Below are 25875 nucleotides of genomic sequence, written 5' to 3'. Positions count from 1 at the left end.
GTTTTCACCATTTAAAGGACAACTCTGACATTTTGACAAATCACCTTATACTTCAACTGTTTGACAGGCAATAAATATGTTAAGACACTTCCCTGGGTTTCAAACAGAAAGAAAAATTAGTTTTTCCAATTTTGTGAGTACCATTTCTTTTATATTTTAGCTCCACTGGTTCACTTTTAAAGGATGTAGAAGTGGGTTAGCAGAAAAGATATGTGGTCAGCACCAGATACTAACTTGTGAGCAGCAGTTAACTGAGTAACAGATACATATTCTTGAGATCTTGAGTGCCAGATACTATGTGGTAAGCAGCAGATAGTTTCAAATGAGCACAAGATATTATGAGTGGGCACTACATATAGACTGGTGAGTATCAAATACAGTTAAAGGAGTGCCAGAAACAACATTGTGAACCACGGATATATTACACTAAGTGCCAGACAATATGCTGTGGGCACTAGATGCTCTCTGGATAATACCAAATACTGTGAAATGAACACCACATAATGAGCTATCTGGGGAGCACCAGAAATTGTTGAGTTTCAGATACTATTAAATGAGCAACAGATATTATGGGGTGATTATCAGCTACTATCATCAGAGCAATAGATACTGTTTAGTGAAAGGAAGCTAGCAACAGAGTAATAGATAAATGGGGAGGGCCCCAGATACTATTAGATGACCTCCAGTTACTTGGTGGAGAGTATTGAGTACTATAAATGGACAATATTAGTCTGTGTTGCACACAATATTTTTTGCTAGTTAGAAGAATACTACATCGCATCAGTGGCTCTCTACTGTAGAATGTCTCATAAATTTTACACAATTTTTTAACTGCATTTATATAAAGATTTCTTTGTGTGGGGACTTTATGAGTTTATCAAAATGTAAAGACATCTTTTATTACCAAAACAAATATCACATTTAATCCTTTGACTTTTATATATGCGTCTTTTTTTCTTCATAATTCCCCATCAAATGTTCATCTCATTGTCAATGGAAGTATAAAATATTGAGTCCCAGCCAGAAAAATATGAAAACCTGCATGTCTATATGGAAATCTCAAGCTGCCACTGCAGAAAAGAATGTGACACAGTGTGACACAATTTTAATGTATTTTTCTGATGCGGTGGTTTATGTCATATATATAAAAAACCTCTAAACTACAGTTATGGACTTTATCGTACACAGCAATTTTCTCATTACATTAGAATTAAGCTATTTTCCCTTTTTTTCCAAAGATGAGTGAACACAAATGCAGTAATACTTTACTGGACATTGTGTGCATAACATCTATAAAGACTAATTCCAGGCAGTATCAATTTCCATAAATGTGTGAATTTCATATTACCCTGTGTTATGACAACTGACATTTGTTGAAATAAACATTTCTAGATGTTCACAACTTTATGAATGGAAACCAACAGTAAAGTGTTCCTTTAATTTAGTGATTGTTGAGAGTTAATTCAGTTTTTTAACAAAATAAACAAAGCATACATTCATTCTTTAAATATAACTGCTTCATTCCTACCTGGAGTCACTGGGAGCAAGGCAGAACACATCCTGGAATAGCCTGAATAGTCAGTCTACTTACCAACTTGTGCTTCTGGAATGTGGGAGGAAACCGGAACACCTAGAGGAAACCTATACAGACACAGAGAGAACACACTTAGGTCCTCACAAAGGTGGGTGACAGATACACTACCTGCTAAGCCACTGTGCCACCCCATAAACTAAACAGTTAAGAACAATGCTGCACTGCATTGTTCTATTGTGATGATTATACACCATTTAGCCTTATGAATATACACCAAAATGTCAACATGTCATAATAGCTGACTACGTAATTGTTATCACAAGTGACACTTGCTGGAATTATCATTCATATATGTTTATGTAAGGTTATGTCATTTGTCAGGGAAAGCTTATGTAGTCCTTTGAACGATGGCCAGATGTTTGCATTACTCACTGAGATGGAAAAAAATAAACATGAATTCATTGAATGTAGAGAAATGGGTAGACTGCTCCAACATCGCCAACAGAAATATATCACTTTATTTCCTCTCAAAAAAAAAAACATGTGAATTACTCCAGTCTAAAGGGTTCTATGGCAAATGGTGAGGAAACATACACAAAATTTTATATGAAGTTTTTTTTTTATTACAGTCAAAAATATTGCCATAAGGAACACCTTGTAAATCACCAGCAAGATGGCTGCACCACTGTATTATGATGCCTTACTTCATAATAAACACACCATCATTTGAAGTAGACTATAATGTCACTTGTGTATTCACTTTTGTACCTTTGCATGCATATGAATTTGAGTGATATCCCATTCTTATTCAGTAGGGATTAATATGATGCCAGCTGTGAACTTCAGCTCTACTGGGAAGGCTTTCAAAAAGGTCTTAGGGTGTGTTTATGAGAATTTTTAACGTTCTTTCAGAAAGGAAACTTTCCAAAGGTGTTCTATGTGGTTGAGGTCAGGACTCTGTGCAGGAAAGTCCAGGTCTTCCACACCAAATTCTCCATGTCTTTATGGACCTGGCTTTGTGCACTGGTCAGGTTGGAACAGGAAGGGGCCATCCCCAAACAGTTCCCACAAAGTGGGAAACATGAAATATTTCAAAATCTCTTGGTATGCTGGAGCATTAAGAGTTCCTAAAGAGCCGATTCCAACTCCTGAAAAACAACCCTACACCATTATCCCTGCTTCACCTAACTTCAGGCAAGTCCCATTCTCCTGGCCACCACCAAACTCAGACTCGTTCAACGGATTGTCAGACATATAAGCGGAATTTGTCACTCCAGAGAACACATCTCCACTGCTGAGTCTGCTGGTGGCGTGTTTTACATCACAGAATCCCACGCTTGTTGATGTAAGTCTTGGGTGCAGCTGCTCTATACACTTCTCTATACACTGTTCTTGATCTAATCTAAAGGCCACATCAAATTTGGAGGTCTGTGGCGATTGACTCGGTTTGTAGCGATTGAAGTTGGCAACCCCTGTGCACTATGCACCTCAGCATCCACTGACCCCACTCTGTCATTTTACAATCTCATGTCTGAGTTGACTGTGGAATATAAAGTAACAAGGAAATTTGGACTTTTCTCACTGTTGCACAGGTGACATCCTATCATGGTACTACACTGGAATTCATTGAGCTTCTGAGAGCGACCCATTCTTTCATAAATGTTTGTAGAAGCAGTCAGCATGCCTAGGTGCTTGGTTTCATACATCTGTGGCCATGGAAGTGATTGGAACAGCTGAATTCAATGATTTGGAAGTGTGAGTGATTACATTTCTCATCCAACACCAGTGTCTGAACTCACAAATGCGCTTCTGAAAGTATGGTCAATAATTCCCATAAAGACACTTCTAAACCTTGTGGGAAACCTTCCTGTTGAAGCTGTTATAGTTGCAAGAGGTGGGCTGACCTCATACTGACCTATGGATTAAGAATTGTATGTCACTAAAGATCATATGCTTGCACACGAGAGTGGCTGCCATGACATTGCATTAATGCATGTCATTAATATGTTTCCAAGAAGCTTTATAAAATAGGCAAAAGTAAAATTTCAATCATAGATTATCATTTCCGTTTGGTTTTTAAAAGCTTAGACACTGCATTTTTGGGGTAACTTCCCCTAAAGTGCCTTTATCAAAGCCTGTGCAATATTAAGATGCCAGTATTTCTGACAAAAGGTGAATCCACCAGGTACCTTTTGTTGAAGTGCTGGCATAAAATGGATTGAAGTATTTTTAATTAGCACAGATGCACAGTGAGAGGTGAATTTTTTAATTTACCATCTGTCCGCAGACATCCATTTAGACGTTGCTGGCTCTCGCTGAGGGGATATTTCTCTCCTCCTGCTCCACTTATGAATGTCTCATCACTATTTCAGAGCTGCATAAGAGAGAGAGAGAGAGAGAGAGAGAGAGAGATGTAAGCTTTTATTGCATACACTTGCTACTCTCCTTACATTTTTACAGGTCATAGGCATTTCAGCAGAAAACACAATTTCCATATGCACCAAGAGGACAGGCTTATTACCCAAAAGTTGCTTGTCGATAGCACAGGAAACTAAATTGTTATCATACTAAAATTCCGCTGGAGAAAATAAAAAATCCTCAGAAAAATAGCAATGTCAAACAATGTTAGTCGGGAGAAAAACAAACTTTCACAGTATAAAAACTGAGAACAGATTACTTCTGATCTCACCAAAACAAAAGGAATGTGAGATTTAACTGATTTCTATTAAAACTCCAAAGGAGACCCTTGAGGAATGAAGTCATTGCTGTCTAGAAAAAAACTAAAGAAAAATTAAAAAAGAAACATAGATATGAATGAGTTTAGCTTTTATCTTTTGTTTGTCTTTACAATGCAACCTTACACAGGTGTCTGTTCAAGTTCATGTGTGTGTGTGTGTGTTTGTGTGTGTACACCCAGGTGTTGGCAGATCATAAAACAGAGCATTGTATCTGTCTATCTAAAGTATTGAGAGAGCAACAAGACGTCAGTTAAGTTCAGCGTTAAATTACAACTGGCAGTGAACCTGCCACATTTCATTCCACATTCTGTCACAATGTAAGGGTTTTTCTCCGCTGTTTAAAATTGCAATTCTTTCTTGAGAGGAAACGTGTTAATAGAGTCTGTGTTTCTTCTTTTGAATTGCGAGATAGGACGTGTTTATTACAGAGAGCGAGCAAGAGAGAGAACACAAAATAGTGAGAAATCAAGGAAAAAAATGGAAGAGAAGAGCTGATATAATATATATACACACACACACACACACACACACAAAGAGAGAGGGGGAGAGAGACAGTAATATTTTCACTCATGGTCCAAAAGCCTCAGCTGGCCCTATTCTGGAGATTCTCTCTAACAGCATTAATGAATGACAGATGTGTCCATCTGATCAAAGATGTCCTACTTTATCTGATTCAAACCTCAGAGGAATCACAGCACACCGATGGAGATATAAAAAAAGGACAACTGTCAAAATATATATGACAATATTATCACTATCCTATTAAAAACAAACGAATTAAACAAATGAATTAAATAAATATATAAATAAATAACACATGACATTAAAGGGACCATGCTACACGTTTACCTCATTGATTTTCAACTGAAACAAGTGACTTTTTGTCAACAAGTGATTAGGATGTGGACTTAATACACAATTTGTCGACCATGCTCTTTTTATAGTGCTTTAATATATTTACAATGTTCTTATCAACAGATAATATAACTTTATAAAATAATATTATAATATAATAAATAATATTTTTTAATATAACTTCATGAAATAATTTGTGTCAATTGGATCAAGTCATACTTAAATATACAGGTTTATGTCAGGCATTATGGCACCTTATGACCCATATATAACACCTAATGTATGCATTTATTAATGCATAGGAAGACTTCATCATACTGAGCTGTATTTTTTTGTATGAACATTGGGGCAGCATGCTGTCGCACAGGTCCATGGTTGCTCCGAGTGCTCCAGTTTCCACACACAGTCCAAAAACACACATTGGTACATGGACTGGCAACTCGAGAGTGTCCCTCTGGGGAGTGTCCCTTGTGCCCATTGATTCCAGGAGGGCTCTGGACCCACCACGACCTTGAGCTGGATAAGCACTTGAATGAATGAATGAACGAACATTTAAAATATGTGACATATATAAAACTAGTTGAGATATGTTATATGATATACATGGTACATATTCATGCAAACAAAATTTACAAAAAGCAGAAAATGAGATTTCTGTAGCAATTGATGCTATGTTGCTGACAATATGGCAATTATAAATTTGTTTTCATTTATAAATGAAATGTCAATATATAAGTTGTTTGTTTTTGTTTTAAATTTGGAAATTCCATCTGTAATTTTCAGTTACTACCCTCCCACCAACTTGGTTCCTAACATTAATTCATTCATTAATTGTCTGAAAGAGTTTATCCAGTTCAGGATTGCAGTGGGTCCGGAGCCTACCCGGAATCACTGGGCGCAAGGCGGGAGCACACCCTGAAGTGGCGCCAGTCCTTCACAAGGTGACACACACTCACACACCCACACACTTTTGAGTAGTCAATCCATCTACCAGCGTGTGTTTTTTGGACTATGGGAGGAAACCTATGCAGACACAAGGAGAACACAGTTTCTAACATGTTATGTCTATAAACTGTCAGTAAACATACTGATTCACATCTTTCAATGTTTCTTAATGATTGCATCTTATAGCAGGTAATAATATCACTTTGCCAGAATCCTGTGAAATATGAGTGTAGCTGATTGTGTAAATTGTGTAAAGAAGCTACTAATGAGTATAGTTCAGGTCCCCACTCAGGTGAAGCACAGATTAAAAAGTACTTATGTTAGCAGCAGTGAGAGGCAGTACTGTACCTTTTAAAAACACATGTTAGAAACAAATGAGAAGAAAGTGATTACTATTCTTAATATTACAAAAAAGTTGCATCAGGTTTAGTTACAAATAAATATATCTTCTCATTATCATGTGAAAAGCAATATGATTTTTCTTTATAAAGGCTAGACAATAAGTGCTTAAAAGACATCTATATGCCTATTAATGGAGTTTCCTCACTGCATGACCAAGCTGTGGGTAATGGCCTAATGTGGCGCCAAACTGATCAATGTGCCAAGACGAGGGAATTGGGGACTGTGGTGACTGAAAATGTAAGCAGCTCTGACCCACTTACTGAGGAAAACATGCACATGTGCACGCACACACACACACACACACACACACAAACACAAAGGGTAAGACATCACCATCAATGACAGGTGCTCTTTCACTAGCCCCTGAAATCATGGCCTACAGTAATTTCTGATTGTCCCTTAATGAGCAAATGTCACAAGAATGAGCTTCAGTGTATCTTATGAACTGAAGAGAATTAACTGAGAGTTTATTTCTCATGTCCTGCACTAATATTCTCAACTTCTCAGGAAAGGCTTTACATTGGGTATTCAAACATTTCTGTGCACAAATCAAGTTAATGGTATGGTAGTAAATGGTTATTTTTTTTCACATTTGAGGATATCATGATAAATTAAGGGTATCATGAGTGGGTACCTCTTTGTGAGAGTATTTTCAAATAAAATAAAATTAAAAAATGAATAAAATAAATAAATAAACAATAATACTAAATAAACAAACAAACTAGTTGAATTCATCAATGCAAATTTTTAATATATTTTACCATCGAATAATATTGTTAAAAGAATGAGGACATACAGGGATATCTCTGTCTGTTTAGGTCCATACTGTTAAAGTGCATGACTTTCGAGCCCTCAAATGGCATGGCATGAGAAACTGTTATGCTACTGTGAAAACTATAGGAAAATAAAATTGGAAGCACTTTGAAATACCCTTGTCACATAACACAGTCCACCTCTAACATCAAGATGCAACCTGAAACTCATACTAATGAGTTTACTGGGCCCGAGTCCATATCAGATGGTCCAAAAAGATAGTACAAACATGTGCTATGGTCAGAGAAGTGCATGTTTCAGTGGATGGTGTGTCGTAAATGCTAATGATGAAATGGACCACCCAGAGGTTTATCAGAAATAGGTGCAAAAGCCAACATCTCTCATGGTAGAGACGGGTGCATCACTAAACACTTGCATATGTGAAAAGTTTCCACTGATATGGAGGTAAACATTGTTTTAGAGAAACATATGCTGCCATCAATACTATGTCTAATCCTGGGAAGTCTATTTATTTCATCAAGACAATGTCAGTACTAGTTCAGTATGTGCTACAATAAAAATAAAATAAAAGTCTTTGTAGACACAACGACGGAGCCTAGCATTGAACTAACGTGGTACAATGCATCGTTAAACTAACCAACATTTGAAGACTGACTGTTTCCCAAAATGGCCGTACTTTGTTAGTACCACAGTAGTTTGAAACCACCATAGTCCAAACTACGATGGTTCCAGACGTGTTTGGTCTGGGCTTTCACGGTGGGAAACTTTCAAAATTCATGCATTTGGTAGAATTATGTAAAAATATGAGAGCTGTGACCTCAATTACTCATATTATAATCATATAGAATCAGCAGCAAAAATAATTTCTTAAATTAAAAATAAATGCATATTTTAAAATAAAACAAAAAAAAAACAGCAGTGATAATAGACAAAGGTTGTTTTGTAAAAAATATATAATAAAAACAGTGCATTTATTATTATAAAAAATACATATAGTATATTAAAAATCTTTATGAATATAAAGGCAAGGAGTCTCAGCAATGATCATCTGTGGCGCAGTGAGCTACACATGAAAACCCTGCCTTTCTTTATCACACAGAGGGGTGTTTGAGACCCGAGTGTGTTCCCTGTGTTGTTTTTATAACAGCAACTGAAGCTCTCAGTGATGAAACATTGATTCACTAAAGTACTGTAAAGTATTCTATGTTGCCTCTTCTGATTTATATATATATATAACATGATAACATCTTTTTACACACACACACACACACACACACACACACACGGTACAGTTAAAGTGCCAGTTGTACTCTGTCTTTTTTCATCCTTTGTTTGAACCTTTTTTTTTTTTACCTCTGAGTGAGTCCTGAAGTAATTAAATAGTTTAGAGCAGGTGGGGAATCTGTGAGAAAACAACAGTGGTTTAAACCAACATTGTTCAAATTATTATGGTACTAACAAAGTGCGATGGTTTTGGGAAATGGTCAGACTTCAGATGTTGGTTAGTTTAAGGACGCATAATACCATGTTAGTTCAATGCTAGGCTCCATCGTTGTACAGGAAACACACCCCAGTTTAATTATTATACATCTAAAAATGTTTGTATTGCTTTGAGCTTCAGTTTATGAACCACAGTTTAATGCTGGGAGGGCTTTTTACCTCTCTAGCCAATTATTGGCATTGGGCATGATTATATTGAGTGTGCTATTTTATTGGTCAGTTCTATGTACATAAGAATTAGATGTAAAAACAGGACTAATGTTAATAGCAGGAGTTCTTTGAGATATGAGATATTCTCTCTCTCTCTCTCTCTCTCACACACACACACACACACACACACACACACACACAAACACACACACTTATGGTTAGAGATCACCATCAGTGACAGGTGCTCCTTCACTAGCCCCTGAAATCATGGCCTACAGTAATTTCTGATTGTCCCTTAATGAGCAAATGTCACCAGAATGAGCTTCATAACCTCCGGCTACAACACCATGACTCGAATCATGAATCTAAAACTAATGAAATTGCAAATGGCTTCTTGAAAACATCACAGCTATTGATCTCTCTCACCTCCTGTGCTTTATTTTATGTTGGCAATCAACCATAACAATATACAATATTCTATAATGTACTATAGTCCCCTTCTGCCTTGTGTCGTATTTGTAGGTTCAACATAAGGAGGCTGAGTCACTGCTCACAAACTCGTCTTCCCTATTCACTGTTTTCTTCTCAAAAAAACAAACAAACAAACAAACAAAAACAGCAATTTCTCCTGCTTTATAATTCATGCAGCATCAAATCCAAATAATACAGTAGAAAGTTTAATACATATAATGGCTTGACATTTTACCTGTTATTAATATTAAACATTTATTATTTATTAATATTAAACATTTATTCATTAAATTACATACATTTACTAAAATTTGTTCATTATTTTCAGTTTAACTCTTACAGATTAAAGGTGACGTTAACGATTGTAATAAAAAAAAAAACACCATGTTTAAAATTCAGAAGATGTTTTCTTCCAATTGGCTAGATCTCCAACCAGTTTGCAGGCTTTACCCTGGGGTGCGTTTCCCATACAACAGCAGAGCCTAGCACTGAACTAACATGGTACGATGCATCATTAAACTAACCAACATCTGAAATTTGTTTCCCAAAACCGTTGTACTTTGTTAGTCTGAACTACAATGGTTCCAGAGGTGTTTGGTCTGATTTTCATAGCGGGCAACTGTGCAAAAACTTTTTGTAAACTCACGTTTTGTAAAATTATACAAAAATTTGAGATTTATGACAGAAATTATTAATATTGTAATTATATATAAACAGCATCTAAAAGAATAACCTTATTCATTCATTCATTGGTGGGTCCAGAGCATACCAGGAATCAGAATAACTTTACTTGAATAAAAAATAAATGTATATTTAAAAATAAAATAAATAAGTAGCAATAATAGGGAAAAATTGCTTTGTAACAAAAAGAAATATTTCGATGTGTTAATTAAAATAATAATAATAATATATATATATATATATATATATATATATATATATATATATTAAGTATATTTGAAAAGTTGACATATATGACGTCTGATGGGTTTCAGCAGTGTTCCTTACTGTTTTACACGTGAAAACCCGCCAGAGAGGTGGGTTCGGGACCCGAGTGCGTTCACTGTATTTTTTTATAATAGCAACCTAAGCTCTCAGTGATGAAAAATTGATTCACTAAAGTACTGTAAAGTACAGTAAAGCCTTGACTTACAAGTGAATCAACTTATGAATTTTCCAAGATACGAGCTGTCGCCCAGTCAATCTTTTTGCTTTATGATGCAAGCTGAGATCTGAGTTATGAGTGCCACATGCCCAGTGAGCGTTCAGTTCACTTGGTTATCTTACCATGCAAGCATCTGTGTCGTATCACCGTTTTTTGTAGCATTGTAGCATTAAGAAATGAGACTTTCTGGAGCAGTTGTACACGAGCCAAATTTTACAATGCTTAATGCTAATAGTATTTCAGAAGGGTTAATTTTCTGCATTTCAGATGAAACACTGTATGGCCACTTGTCCTGAATCTTTTGGTCATATAATGTATGTTAAGAGACAGTTCTAATAATCTTCCTCCATCCACTGTGTTATTAATCCTTTATGAAAAGTTGGCTTCTCTTGAGACTTCAATGGATATGAGGAGCTATGGTGAGGGTATAATTGAATTATCCCCCTTGTGTCCTGTTGTAATAGAATGACATCAGGCCTCCTTGTATTACATGAATAATCCCCTAGAATTCTACACTGTATTCCCAAAAGTTTGTATATAACTCTTCAAATGAATGATATATATACATGACCTAAAACTCATGTACAGCTGCTCCAATATTGCCCCTTATACATTGCCAAGTTCCCTCCTCTTTTACTGAGTTTCTGCAAGAAAGAAGCTGAAAGAGATCCACCACCCATGTAATACCTGCTCTGCAATGATCCTTACCATTGAAGAACAGAGTGAAAGGGGGCTTACAAATTATACAAATACCAATTATGCAGAGTAACTGTTGGACTAATTGTAATAGTATAACTAAGTATACAATGTAAATGTCTGTATTTTACTGGTTAATATGTGGTTATTTTTACATAATATTTGCCATTTTTATTAAAAGGTTGTAAATATGTAAAATATGGAAATTGACATTGAAAATAATGTTTTTTTTTATTTTACAGGAAAATACTCTATAATGAACTGGTGGATTCTGCGTGTGTGTGTCAGAATTATATCACATTGTGAGGATTTTCATCCTCGTCTTCAATGTAAATCATTGCATTTTATGGTGAAGACATGTTTTAAGATTGGATTAAGTCTATGGTCAGGTGTAAGATTATGGCTAAGTTAGTAGTTTTATGAAAATTGAATGGTATGTATCCACAAAACGCACTTTTATGTCCCCATAGTTCACAGATACAAACTTGCGCATGTGTGTGTGTGTTTTCATGTTTGTGTGCATGTGTACAGCCAGATACTTTATAAATATAAATAAATATATAGGCTTCACAGACTTTGCTGGATGGTAAATATGAAAAGTTTAACTACAACAAACTTCATGACCAGGTAATTATTATTCTGTTGTTTTTGAGAAATGTAAAAATCTGAATGTTTTCACCAAGTTTAATATTAGCAAATTAATAATTATTATACAAATGTAATTTATATTAAACAATGAGATATAATTAAGTGTATTTAAAATATTCAATATTTAGATTTAAATATTTGTGTGTGAAAATGATTTAGCTCCATATTATGGCATGTTCACTGTGCAACAAAATATCTATATAAACAGAAAGCATGACAGTTTACAAGGAAACAAAAACTTACTATGTAAAATGTTTTTTTTTTTGTTTGTTTGTTTCTCAATTTCTGATACAGAAAACTTGATAATTAAGGTCTTAGGAATTGCTTAATATATATATCATTCATTTCAGTTCAATCACAGAAAGGTGTTAAACAAGTAGTAAAGTTGAAAGTAGTAAAGATGAAACTGATGTCATTTAACACTAGAAGCTGTGTGAGTGGGTCAGTGTAAATTTTGGAGACAGTTTTGGTATCAGTTTCTTATTGTCTCTGATCAAGGGTCAGACCCTGATGTTGCATGAGCAGTCTCTGCTCTAATTGAAGCTCTTCCACACCAAAATCATCCATGTCTTTATGGGCTTTGCTTTGTGCACTGGTGTGCAGTCACGTTGGCACAGGAAGGGGCCATTCCCAAATTGTTCAAACAAAGTTGGAAGCATGAAATTCTACAAAATCTCTTGGTATGTTGGAGCATTAAGGGTTCCTTTCACTGGTACTAAGGGGCAGAGCCCAGCTCCTGAAAATCCTGAATTATTGACCATTCTTCCAGAAAAGCATTTGTGAAGTCAGACACTGATGGACGAGGCCTGGCTCACAGTCTTCACTGTAGTTCATCCCAAAGGTGTTCTATTTGTTGAGGTCAGATTTGGAGTTTACCAGATTTGGAAGGGGCCAAACCCAACACCTGTAAAAACAACCCCACACCCTAATCCCCCTCTGCCAAACTTTATACTTCGCCCAATGCCGTCAGACAAGTAACTTTCTCCTGGTAACCGCTAAAACCAGACCCATCTAATTGTCCGGCGGAGAAACGTGATTCATCAATCCAAAGAACACTTCTCCACTGCTTGAGAGTCCAGTGGTGGTATGTTATACACCACTGCATTCAACGCTTTGCATTGTGCTAGTTGATGTAAGGCTTGGATGCAGCTGCTCAGCCATGGAAAGCAATTCCATGAAGCTCTCTACGCACCGTTCTTGAGAAAATCTGAAGGCTGCATGGAATAGTGATTGACTCTGCAGAAAGTTGACGACCTCTGCGCACTATGTGCCTCAACATCTGCTGACCACGCTCTGTCATTTCAAGTGGCCTACCACTTTGTTGCTGAGTTGCTGTCATTACCAATCACTTCCATTTTGTTAAAATACCACTGGCAGTTGACTGTGGAATATATAGTAACAAGGAAATTGCTTGACTGGACTTGTTGCACAGGTGTCATCTTATCATGGTACCATGCTGGAATCGACTGAGCTCCAGAGAGCAACCCATTCTTTCACAAATGTTTGTAAAAGAAGTCTGCATGCCTATGTGCTTATATACACATATTGCCATGGAAGTGATTGGAATAAATTCAATGGTTTGAATGGGTGAGTAAATACTTTTGGTGGTATAGTGTATGTTCATAAAACTTTCCTGAACTGAATCATGTAACATTCATTCATTCATTGTCTGTAACCACTTATCACACTGGGTTCATAGCCTACTCGGAATCACTGGGCACAAGGAGGAGAAACACCCTGGAGGGGATGCCAGTTCTCCACAGGGCCACACACACCTCACATGTTAATTCACACACTGACACCTACGGAGAGTTTTGAGTTGCAAATCCACCTACCAACATGTGTTTGTACACCATGAGAAGAAACTGGAGCACCCGGAGGAAACCCACAAGAACGGGGAGAACACATCAAACTCCCCACAGACAGTCTCTTGGAGCAGGTCTCGACCCCAGGACTGATTTCAATTAAAACTACCATAAAGTAATTGAGAACATTTTAACATTATTTTTTCCCCAACTTTCATTTTAACACAGTGAAATTTGATCAGTACGGGGGAGTGCACTCAAAGCTCTATCTCAAACTTTTTTTTTAATTAATAAAAATTAATAAAAAATGTAATTAATAAAAAATACTTTAGTATTAATTTGTTTTTTAAATGCACATCTCTGGCAGAGCACTTAATCTACTTAGTGTTGAACAGGCCTTTTTCTGTGTCCCTCAATGCTGTGTGCCCAGTACAACAAAAGTAGTCTAGAAATGTCCCTGGAGCTGATGTATCTGACAAATAGTGTAGAAACTAGGGGGAAATATTAAATGTTCAGGCTCATTGGTGTATAGTCAGCTTGAATCATACTTACATAAGTCACCATTTTATAATTATTAAAACGTTCTAATGAAGAGAACAATCTATGGAAAGAAAGTACAAATGCTTAATAAAACACTAAATGTTTAAAACACGTAAAACAATATATTTACTGAAACCCATATAGCTGTTGTATTCCATTCAATTCTAATGTGAAATATACGGGAATAGTTTTATGTATAGGAAACCAGGAACACTGAATTTAATGGGGTTTAATGCCCTTCAACCTTGACATATTAGAGAGTACTAAGTTTAGATGATTAGTTCTGGATCACAAAAATATTGGATGCAGCTCCATCATTACTGAGAACACAGTCCAACCTGGAAGGATTTTATTTTCCTCTGTACCCATCTATACTCTTGACATCAGGCATAGTGACATTATGCTCATGTGCAGCTGCTTCAGAGACTCTAATTTTATTGGTCAGTTATTTATATATAAGGTCTTCGTTTGTTCTTCTTTGTTCTTGCTGTAACGGTGTATTAAAGTTGGAAAAACAGCATCCAAATAATCCTGAGGGTCTTTAATGCAGGTCTTTAAGAACTGCAGCCTTGAGCTCTAACATTTTTATTCATAGCACTCATATCAGCATAAACATGTTTTAAATGAAGTTTTATACTCATTGTAAAATAACTAAACCTTAAATAGATTAAATAGATGAATTAAGACATGAATAAATGTCCTTAAGATTTTCATCACGACCACTTCTGTAACCACGGCATTGAGAATGACGAGACACCATCAAGTTTTGCAGAACATTAAACAATAACAAAAACACATAGAAACTGACAGAAGCTTCTTTACACTCCTCGCAATTCCATGAAGCTCTCTACGCACCGTTCTTGAGAAAATCTGAAGGCTGCATGGAGTAGTGATTGACTCTGCAGAAAGTTCAGAATCAGAATTCTGAACTCAACAAATAGAACACCTTAAATCAAAAGTTTAAAAAGAGGGAAGAATCCAGTGCCAGGTCAAAGCAGCTACAAGAGTTAATGCTATATGTACTCTTTTTATGTGAAACCAAGATTTTGCGTCTTTAAAGTTATTTTAAAATCTACAGATTTACAATTGTCCAATTGTGCCTGTTTTATGAAATAATGTTTGATACAAATAAAAAATTCTGCTAAAATACCTACAAGGTGTTCAGCAGGTAGATTAAATTATGTTTATGCTAAAATATTTGTTAAATATACTATCTCACACTCTTGCCATCTCTCACTCTCTCTCTCTGTTTCTCATGCACGTGTACAAACACCTGATGCTATATATTTTTTTTTCTTCTTGTGCCTGAGTTAATCCATATTTTTATGTTTTATAAAGTTGTTGAAGCTGGAATATGGATATATTTTATTGTCTAAGCTGTGAGCTGTGGAATGCAATTTTCTCATATAAATTGTGTCTGAAATTTGTAGTGTTTAAAGTTAAATATATATCTTATATATGTTTTAATTGACTCCACTGAAGTATATTTTAGTACTAATATCATTTATAGATACATATATAAAATGGCTCTGGTTAAGAACATGTCAAGCTCTGATAACATCATTTTATCATTGTCATCTCCACAACCTGAATTTGAATTTGAAAAAACCTGCAGCCACCCTGGTACCTTTGCGGATAAACTGGTTGTAATCAAGAGTCCTTCAGTTTTTCTCTCATTAACAGACTCTTGGTTACAGCCAGTTTACCTTTGCTGTAGGACTGTGTTGTTGAAGTCTTTGGGTGAAATGTGAACAAATCCTGCCCCCAGCCATAGATTTCAAGGGACTTATAGTTTGGGAATAACAGGCTGGATATGGTTAGTAATATCCAGGTACAAGGTCGGAGGCAGCAATGCAAGTTCAGCACTCCAAATTTATGATCTAGTCATATGGAGCAATATTGTTAAAGTAACAGTATCCTTGCTGAGTCTTGGTGTCGAATACTCTCACTTTGCTCATATGTCTCCAATTTAAGTGCTGTCACTGCTGCCTGAGAATAAATATATGTTCTTTAGTGTTTTCACTGTGACATTACCCCAGTAATGGATTGAAAAAGAGGAGGATAGTGCCTCCCTCGTGAGCCTTGGTTCCTCCCAATATTTCTTCCTCAGCTCTGATGGAGTTTTTTCTTGCCACTATCGCCCTTGGCTTGCTCACCAGGGGGATTTTTACATTCTTTAAAGTTTTACAAATCATGGTTAAAACTTTGTCTTTACTGGAATTCTGGGAAGCTGCTTTGTGACAACATCAGTTGTAAAAAGCACTATACAAATAAATTTGACTTGATTTGAATTTGATTAATGGTGCACTGGTGGCATACAAATTGGAAAATCACACATCACTGACAACAACCAATAGGTGCAAAAGCAAACAGCATGGTATTTCATGGTATGGGGGTGTATGTTTACCACAAACAAATCAGATTCTTGTTTTTTTTTTTTTTGGAAATGGGGTTTGTACAAAACAAATTATGCACTGAAAATATTGGATTTTTCTTTTATTGTTTAAATCAGTTAACACATCTTCAACAACATGATCAATTCAGAGATGTTTTTTTTACATTTTAAAAATGTCAGAACCTTTCAGGACATTGGGTTCTATTTTATCTAATTAAGTCTCCCGCTGAGAGATGAATAATATATCTACAACTTTCTAACATCTCCTTCTTCTCTCTGAGCTGAGATATGGTTCTAATCGTCTGCACTCACACACACTCGAGTGATAAGGATCCGAGATATCAAATTCCTAGTGATTTCACAGTTTTTTAATTGGATTCAGTTGATAAAGCATTTCTTTATCTCAGTGTGTGGGGGGTGCTTGTGTCTCTGGGCAAACGCAGAAAGATCCAATCTGTGGAATTCCAGAACTGTGAAACATCATTTCTCTTTATCCCATGCCATCAGCAAAGGAGTTTTCCACTTTTTCCTTGACATCTGAATCATTATATAAACTGTGATATGCTGAAAAAGTGCTTTGGCTTCATGTGGGGCATGTTTGTGAATGAGAGAATAAATGAGAGAGTAAATTGAGAGAATATTGGTTAATCAGAAGGAAAGTGATACAAAAAATATTATTATACGATTGTGATAACATAGAAATATAAGGCTCTACTACAGATTAATCACACTTTAATGCATTTGATCATATTTACTCAAGAAAAATAGCTCAGGACACAGAGCAGGTATGATATGTGTGGTGAATCATTCTCAGCACTGCAACGAAACTGACATTGTTGTGATGTGTTAATGTGTGTTGTGTTGGTATGAGGGGATCAGATACAGCAGTGCTGCTCAACTTTTTAAAGCTTTCATTCTCACTGAGAATAGTCAACCAGCCAACAGTGTCCTGTGTCCGCTGATGAAAGACTAATGGACGACCAACACAAACTGTGCAGTAACAGATGAGCTACTGTCTCTGTGCATCTACAAAGTGGACCAATGAGGTAGGTTTGCTGCCACTAACAGAGTGGACAGTGAGTGGACACAGTGCTTAAAAACCTTGGACAAGGAGCACTGTGTCTGATCCACTCATACCATTGCAACACACACCAACACACCACCGCCACATCCGTGTCACTGCAGCGCCGAGAATGATCCATATAGAACTCAACATTAAGTAACTCAACAAAACCAATATAACAATGGTTTCTCCAAAGTCAACATGCTTGCATTTTCAATAATTACTGCAGTCTCAGAATTATTCAACCTGCTGACCAAAATCCTTCACAAGAGCATGCTTTTGCAAATCAAGTGTTGTCTCAAGCACACCTGATGCAACTAATGAAGGGCCTCATTAGATGAATCAGCGTGCTTGAGATAAAACATCACATGCTGGGATTGACTAAGGGTTTGTTCACAGTGACATTTGATTGCATGTTAGACATATGGAGTTATCCAAAAGGTAGTAATTGTAAAAATGCCCCTTTGCCTTGCACAAACAAGGGAAATTAATACCAAATATAACATAGAGCATTGGAAAAACAGTCCACACATTCAGAGTTTAAAGAGCACTTGCAATATTACCTGGACTTGGCAGTAGGAGGAAGTTTTCACTGGCTGCCTCTAGATTACTGCAGTGGCAGTTGGTCAAAAACACTCAAGTTACTGCAAAAGACCTGCAGCAAGATTAGGTGGAAAAAAGTGTGACTTTTCAGGCCTATGGATCTGTGTTATGCCTGGAGAAGGAAAAATGGAACTTGCTGAAATTAACACCCTGCCTACAGTGAAGAATGGCATTGTCTATGTAATGTTCCGATGCTGCTTTGATTCCTCTGGCACTGAACAACTGTACTTTGTGGAGTGCAAAATGGTTTCAATCATGTATCAGGGAATCCTAGGAGAAAACCTCACACCTTCTGTGAGGAAACTGAACCTTGGGTGTCACTGGAACTTTCAACAGGTCATTAATACCAAACATGCCTTACAATCCACCAAGGCTTGTTTGCAGAAGTAGTTCTGGAGGATTCTTGTCACCTGCTTTGAAACATAGAAAATCTCTGAATATTCTATTTAGGATATGAAGGCAGATCTTGCAACATGCAAACCCAAGGTGCATGCAAGGAATAGGTTAGATTCCTCAGGAACCCTGCCAGGAGCTGGTTTCTGGCTAAGCATCACATTTACAGAAGGCCATAACAGCAAAAATTTGCTCTATTGAGTATTAAATATGCTTGTGATTCAAAGTATGATTTTGTGTTGAATTTGGTGAAACCGCTTGTTACATTAGTTGTGTAAGGCTTTTAAAATTATTCTTGCTGATTAGTTTATTGCCCACATCTAAATGTTTGTCATTTTTGCTAATAAACCACACTCATTGTCCCTTTAATCAATTCCATTTATAATATATATGCATTTTGTTGTTCTACAATTACAGAAAAAAAACAGATTGTAGTCCTTCTGTTGCTCTGTATACTTTGTTAGCCTTCATTCATGGTGCTACTCCATAGTCAGGAACCCCACAAGACCCGAAAAAGCAGATATCATTTGGCTGCTGGATCATTCTCAGGACTGCAGTAACACGGTGTTTGACGTTCGTGAGTGACCCTGGTTCAGATGGCTCAGACACAGCAGTGCTGCTGGTGATTTTTTAAACAGTGTCTACTCACTGTCCAATGTATTAGACACTTAGTCATTCCACAAAGATGCAAAGTCACAGACAGCTCATTTGTTGCTGCATAGTTTGTGATTGTCATCCTCTAGTCCTTCATTAGAGCTCACTGGACACTGACCAGAGGACGATACTGACTGGATATCTTTGGTCTAGGGACTGTTCTCAATGATATATGTGCAGAAATGTGGAGGTCATTTTAATCTTATGTATGATTGATATATCATATATATTTGGCCATTTTATGCTGTGGTTTTACAGTGAATCTTTCGGTAAAGGTCCCCTGTCACAAAGTTAAAAATGTCATCAAGTGAGGTCACATACATATTAAGGACTGATTGGTTGATTAGTTCTGGATCCTAAACACCACTCCTACTCATCCAAATGTTTCTGGATGGAGCTTCATCACTCCAGAAAACACAATTTTTGTATTATTATTTTTTTGTCTACATTGTTTGGAGCCAAATGAGGCTGAGTTTACAAATTACAAAGAGTGTCTGGATACATCGGAATATGTATTTTTAACTTTCTAACACATTGTCAGTATGGGATTAGTAGAAAACACAGTAAATTATAATGTAATTTCTGATCAGTTTCTGTCTTTTCCTAATAGTTCCTAAATTTTGGCAGTAACCTAATGATTAAAAGCAAGGTCTATTAATGTTTGAAACTTTTTGGAAGTTTTCTCTGATTGTTTATGTTAAAAAGGTCTGTGTCTTTCAGGGTTGAATGGTAATTTCACTCTGTGTTTAAAATGTTTAAAATTGTTGGGAAATGAAGTTCTCTCTGGTTGTTTACATTTAGAAACTCAAATGAGTTTGGTGTAAAAATATATATTTTTTGTATGTGGCTGAAATTTAAATTGTATGTTTTTATTTACTGTTTGAATAACACTTGTTGAATAAAACTTGTTTGTAAGTTACCACTGAAACTCCTTTGTAACTCAAGATGTTTGGTTTTGTAGCACTTTCAGTAATGCAGATACTGTAGATGTCAATATTACCCACCTATAGAGCAATATACACATTTGAATTCATACTTTTCCACATGTGAGTTTTCTCTGTTGGCTAAAGCTCTAGATGCCTCTGCCATGAGGAGAGAGAGAGAGAGAGAGAAATAGCCTAGCATACCAGACAGAACCAGTTTGCTCTTTTACTCATATCCAGACAAAGAGGTTTTGTAAACACGCAAGACCAGTTTTGAGCACAAAAACAGACTGGTGATGATTTTTAAGGTTTTCATCGTTTAGAGTTCTTAGCCATTTCTCTGTTGTGAGCAGAGAAAAATAAAGCCTATGTCTGAACTAGTCAATGAAATTTTTTCTTTTTAGTTTACTGACATTAGGGTTTCATAAACACGTTAAATCCAGCATGTTTCCAGCATGCAGACAGTTTGGAGACCTAGCTAGCAAACAGTGAGGAAACATCTTCTGATTTTTTTTTTTTTTTTTAAATGAGAACATCGCCTTTAAGTCCTTATGTGGCTCCTTGGATATTACAATGCATCACAATGCAGAATTTTGCTAGTATGGGCCACGCCCTATAATTTGGAACAGGGGGGCAACCTCAGAGGAATTTGGGATGGAGTTCGGAGCGGTTTTGAGCGTGTGCAGAACCAGGCCCCCAAAAGTTACAGGGAAGCGATACATTGGTGAGCTTCGAAAAGATCATGGATATGGGTGCGGATGTTTAAATGATGTGCTTGCGAGGTCCATCGGCCGAGTGTCTGAATGGTATGATCTGAAAGGCCTTGATGGTAAACTGTAGAGGCAGCACCGATCCTGAAAGAGTGAGCGGAAAAATGTGATGGGTTAAGATTAGTCAGACTGCTGAGTGTGTGGGAAGATGGAAGATGAGGTCTGAAAATGGTGGAACTGGAGTAGGATGCAGGTCGGACTGTGGAGCCAATAGCTTGAACTTCTGAAATTGGAAACGAGACAGAGAGTCAGCAATAGGGTTAATGTGACCAGGAATGTAAACAGCTTTTAATAGAAATTGATGGACGACTGAGTGGCAAGTGAGGCGGCGGACGAATGGCATGAGACTGAGTGAACTGGAGCGTCCTTTATTAATAATATGAACGACTGATTCATTATCTGAATGGAGAAGGATGACTCGGCCAGTCCATTCATGTCCCCAAAGAACTGCAGCAATGACAGCTGGAAAGAGTTCGCGGAGCGCAATGGAGTCACCGCAGTCTAGCGCTAGACGGGTGAATTGATCAGGTCAGGAAGATGCGAACCAGTGTCCCTTGTAAAAACCTCCACACTCCATGGACGGGACTGCGTCGACGAACAAATCAACGTCCTCTGGGTTAGCTAGTGCATCATTGTAAAAGAAAGATGCCATTCCATCTGCGGAGGAGGAGCAACCAGAATTGTAGCTCTGAAGCGCAGGCTTGGTCCAGGGAGATTAACTGAGAGAGAGAAGAGGCCAAAGAGGCTAGGTGCAGCAAATGAGAGATGAAGGAACGACCTTGTGGTACAACACTCATGGCGAAATTAAGATGCCCCAAAAGGGAGAGGAGTTGTCGTTTGGTGACACGTTGAAGAGTAAGAAATTCAGAGAGGAATTCAGTAATGCGGGCCAGCTTGTCATGTGGGAGTGAAGCACGAAAAGAAACCCAAGAACTCAAGTGAGGTGGCAGGGCCAATGGTTTTCTCGGAAGACAAGGGAATGCCCAGGCGATGGAAAGCAGCAGTGAGAGAAGTGATGCAGCAGGCTGGAGGGGAGGATGGCGAGTCAAGGACCAAGAAATCATCCAGGAGGTGTACCTCATACGGGACATCATAGACGTTAAGGAGGATCCATGAAAGAGCCTCGGCGAGTGTGTCAAAAATCTTGGGGCTGCTCTTACAGCCGAAGGTCAGTAGAACTGCGAAGTAGAACTGTCCACGCCATTTCACCCCAAACAGGTGCCAGAAGTCAGGATGGAGGGGAATGATTTTGAAGGCGGAGATCACGTCCGCTTTAGCTAGCCAAGTGCCGCGGCCAAGGAGCTTAATTAGTGATATGGCATCGTCGATCCGAGCCTAGCAGAGGGAAAATTCTGAGCTGGGCACAAGACTGTTTATTGAGGGCACAGAAGAACCGCGCGGGGCTGACAAGTCGATGATGAGCCGCTTCCTACCAGAATATTTTCGAGTGGCATTGCCGATGGGGTTAAGTCGGAAAGTAGAAAATGGGGGGGAAGAATAGGGTCCCATCATGAAACTCTCCGAGACTTCTTTGGCCAGAAGAGAAGTAACCACATCAGGCTCCGATTCAGCAGAGAGAAAGTTGGAGGCATGGAACGAGGAGACGGGCAGAACCACCAAACCTGGGGAGAAACCAAACAATAGACCATCAAGGAGATAACATACGAATGCTGGGTCAGGGTGGCGCGAGAGGCAGCTTGCGAGCTCAGGAACGTTGACAGGGGTGGAGAGAAAACGGATCAGTCAGCTGTTACTGAACTTAGGCGGCCACTTGGGGCAGCTTGGCAGAGTGTGCGCTTGAGCGCAGTAGGTGCATACATGAAAGAACCTGCAGGAAGATACAAAGCAGCCAGCGGAATTGAAATTATTGCAGATCATGGAGCCATTTAGAAAGAACAAGCGTCTACTGCGGGCATCATGGTAGCTAGAACAGGTGATACGCTGATTGGGGGTCTGGTCAGGGATGAAAAAAAATTTAGGGCCCGGAGTGGGCGCCAGGGTGACCTGGGAGCATGCAGAAGTGGGATGAGAAGTGTTGCCGCACAACCCGCAGGAAAGTGCAGTTCAGCCAGCGAAAATGCGGCAGTAGAGCTCCAAGTCGAGTGCACCCCAGTAATATGGAATATTCCACTGTTGCAAGCGGGCGGCGGCCCGTGCAGAGAAGTAGATGGTAGTCATAAAAACCAGAGCCTCCAAAACAGACTGCGAGGTCGAGGTTGATGGCGAGGTAATCGTCAAATTCCTGCCTGCATGCAGGGAAGGAGGAGCACACCACGTTGCGATAGAGGGAAAATGCGAGTGCGAATTCGGAAGACGTGAGGAGCTTGGAAGCTCTGTGCTCTGAAGTCTTCAATGAAAGGGTCACATCCCCCACGTCAATGGAGCGGGGTGCTGTACAGGAAGCTGAGGGAGGCAATAGAGAGGACAGGTCAACATCCGCACCTTGGAGAATCCGCTGACGAAGGGTGGGCTGAAGACACAAGCATTGGGAGGCGGAGGAGCTGGAGCAGTGGTGAAGACAGAGAATGTGGCGTCAGGAGCTCGGGGCGCCGGAGCGAGAGGTTGGACTTGCAAAACCTGCGGAGAGAGAATCATTATGATAAAGAACGGGATACTGCGTGCCCATGAGAGGAAGGGGTTGGGATGATAAGGAAAAAACAGGGTAGGTGGAAGAAGTAGTAGCAGGGATAGAGAGAGAGCAGGAAGATCAGAAGCACGTAAAAGGGGGGACAAACGAGAAAAAACGGAAGTCGGGGCAGGGTCGGGCTCAGTGCAGACAGGAGCCAGATCTGTGGCACCAGCAGGGGGCACTGAGCTGGGAAGGGAGGCCCTCGCGGGGCGTCCTCGGCGCCGCGTCGCAGGTGCAGTGACGTCATGGCGCGATGGCGTAGGTTGAGCGGGAAAGACCTCATCCTCCTGGGTGGTAGCCGAAAACAGGGAAAAAAAGGGTCCTCTTGTTGGCTGAATGAGCGAAGGGGATACCGCGGTCTCGCAGCACTCTCTGGAGGCCCGCCACGGTCCAGTCGGAGATGGACGGAGAAGCCGGATCGGGCCATACTCGTCCGACGGTGAAGGAGGGCTGCCGAGCGCACTGGGGTTGCTGGGGAGGATGAGAAATCGGAGAAGAGCGGCGTCCGCGCGCAGAACCCGCGAGGGTGGAGCGGGAATGACGAGAGCGTGCGGAGGAGCTTGGAGCAGCTGAAGTGGCAGGTGAGGCACGACGACTGCCGAACGCAGTCTCTTAGTGCTGATGACAGGGGTGGCGTTGGGCGATCGAGTAGGGGAAAGAGAGAAGAGCTCGTGGTCAGAAGCGAGCAGGTCGAGAGCCATGGCAGCAGCTGGCAACTCAGTGACGCAAGCAGGAAGTGCAAGACTAGCGACTTGATTGGCACGTAGATTACCTGAGGTTGAAGGGTACAAATAGGCCCGGGGGGAGGAGCGTAGGCGTGGCCCAACACCCAAAATTCTCTTATATTATAACTTCAATTAAACCTAAGAATAATTTCTAAAATATTTGAAAAATCTGTGTAAATGTCACACTTTAAATGTCAGTCTCTAAATGCATGGTCCTGATGTTTTTTGCATTTAATTGCAATTCACTGGTCTAAACTGGTTGGAATACTAGAGCTGGGATCCACTGTAATTGTACTGCAATGTCTTATCAAGCTTGACCAATGTTACTTCACATTTAATTTTAAATCCTTATTTTATCATACAAGGAGCAGCTAAAGCTGTGATTTTGTACCAGTCTCTGAGTAATAATATTGTGTTTGATGACTAGCCATGACACGGGCCTTTCAGATCGGATTAAAAATGTTACAGCCACAACATTCTCTCAGTCGCAAGCCCTTTATTCAGCTAATTTCAGCAATAAATCTACAGATGGACTCTATCCGAGCTCAAAATGATTTCCTTTGAGGATGTCTATTGATCCCCTCTTTTTCTCCTCTTTAATGATGCTCCGTTTCGCTGCGTCTCGCTGCATCTCGCTCCGTCTCGCTGCCCTCAGCCAGGCCTTGCTAAGCGCTGAGACGATGGAGAAAAACAGGATTTAAACTGATGCTTTAGCGAAGCCTTTAGAAAGCTCAGCAACCCCCCCCCCCACCACCACCACCACCACAACCACAATATACACTAAACAAACATTCACACATACACACTAGCCTTGACTATATACACACACACTTACCCAAACACACTGCCCTGGACTACACATGCACACAGACCCAGACATTATCCAAATCCAAATCAAAATCTGATTTTTCATTTCAGTCTCTCAGTAAAATCTCAAGCTTCATAAGTTTCATGTGAACTCTAAATTCAAATCATGATTTCTGAGCTGAGGTGTGGAAAGGGAAGAATGGGCAGTGTGTGTGTGTTTTTGGCTCAAGGCCAACAATCACCCAGCGCTTGAAGGAATGAACAGTCGCGGCGAGAGCGCTCTGTTAAGCGACTAATGGAAGAACAGCAGGACTTCAAAGACCACCAAAGGCCAACAGAGACGGGGACAGCTAGGAAGGGAGGGGGAGTGCCTGGAGCAGCCATAGGGCTTGCAGTGAATCCTGGGAAGTGAAGATAATACCACAGCCCACAAAGGGGCTCTTTTATAGAAGGTAGACATAAAGATCTCTATTGAGCGGAGATTGGCAGTCCTTGGCTGTCCAATAATGCAGTGCATTAGATCATATACTCCACTGGCTATAAGTGCTGCTGAAATTCTATTCATTCCGCAATAGAGAACTGAATTATAGCAAATATAATTGAAGCTTCTGGGGGCACATATTCCTCGCTACTGACATTAATGTAATATGTTTTTTTTTTTTTAACTCGAGCAGGATTCAGTAAATAGGC

General features: G+C 39.0%; 1 pseudogene; it reads right to left on the bottom strand.

The window, feature by feature from the left end:
• Positions 1-21148: 21148 nt before the first annotated feature.
• On the bottom strand, positions 21149-22478 carry LOC136674060 (uncharacterized; annotated as a pseudogene).
• Positions 22479-25875: the final 3397 nt, after the last annotated feature.

The sequence above is a fragment of the Hoplias malabaricus genome, chromosome 17 (assembly GCF_029633855.1).
Source record: "Hoplias malabaricus isolate fHopMal1 chromosome 17, fHopMal1.hap1, whole genome shotgun sequence".
Lineage (NCBI taxonomy): Eukaryota > Metazoa > Chordata > Actinopteri > Characiformes > Erythrinidae > Hoplias > Hoplias malabaricus.
Note: the sequence above shows the minus strand (reverse complement) of the source record. Positions and strands in the feature narration are given on the sequence as shown.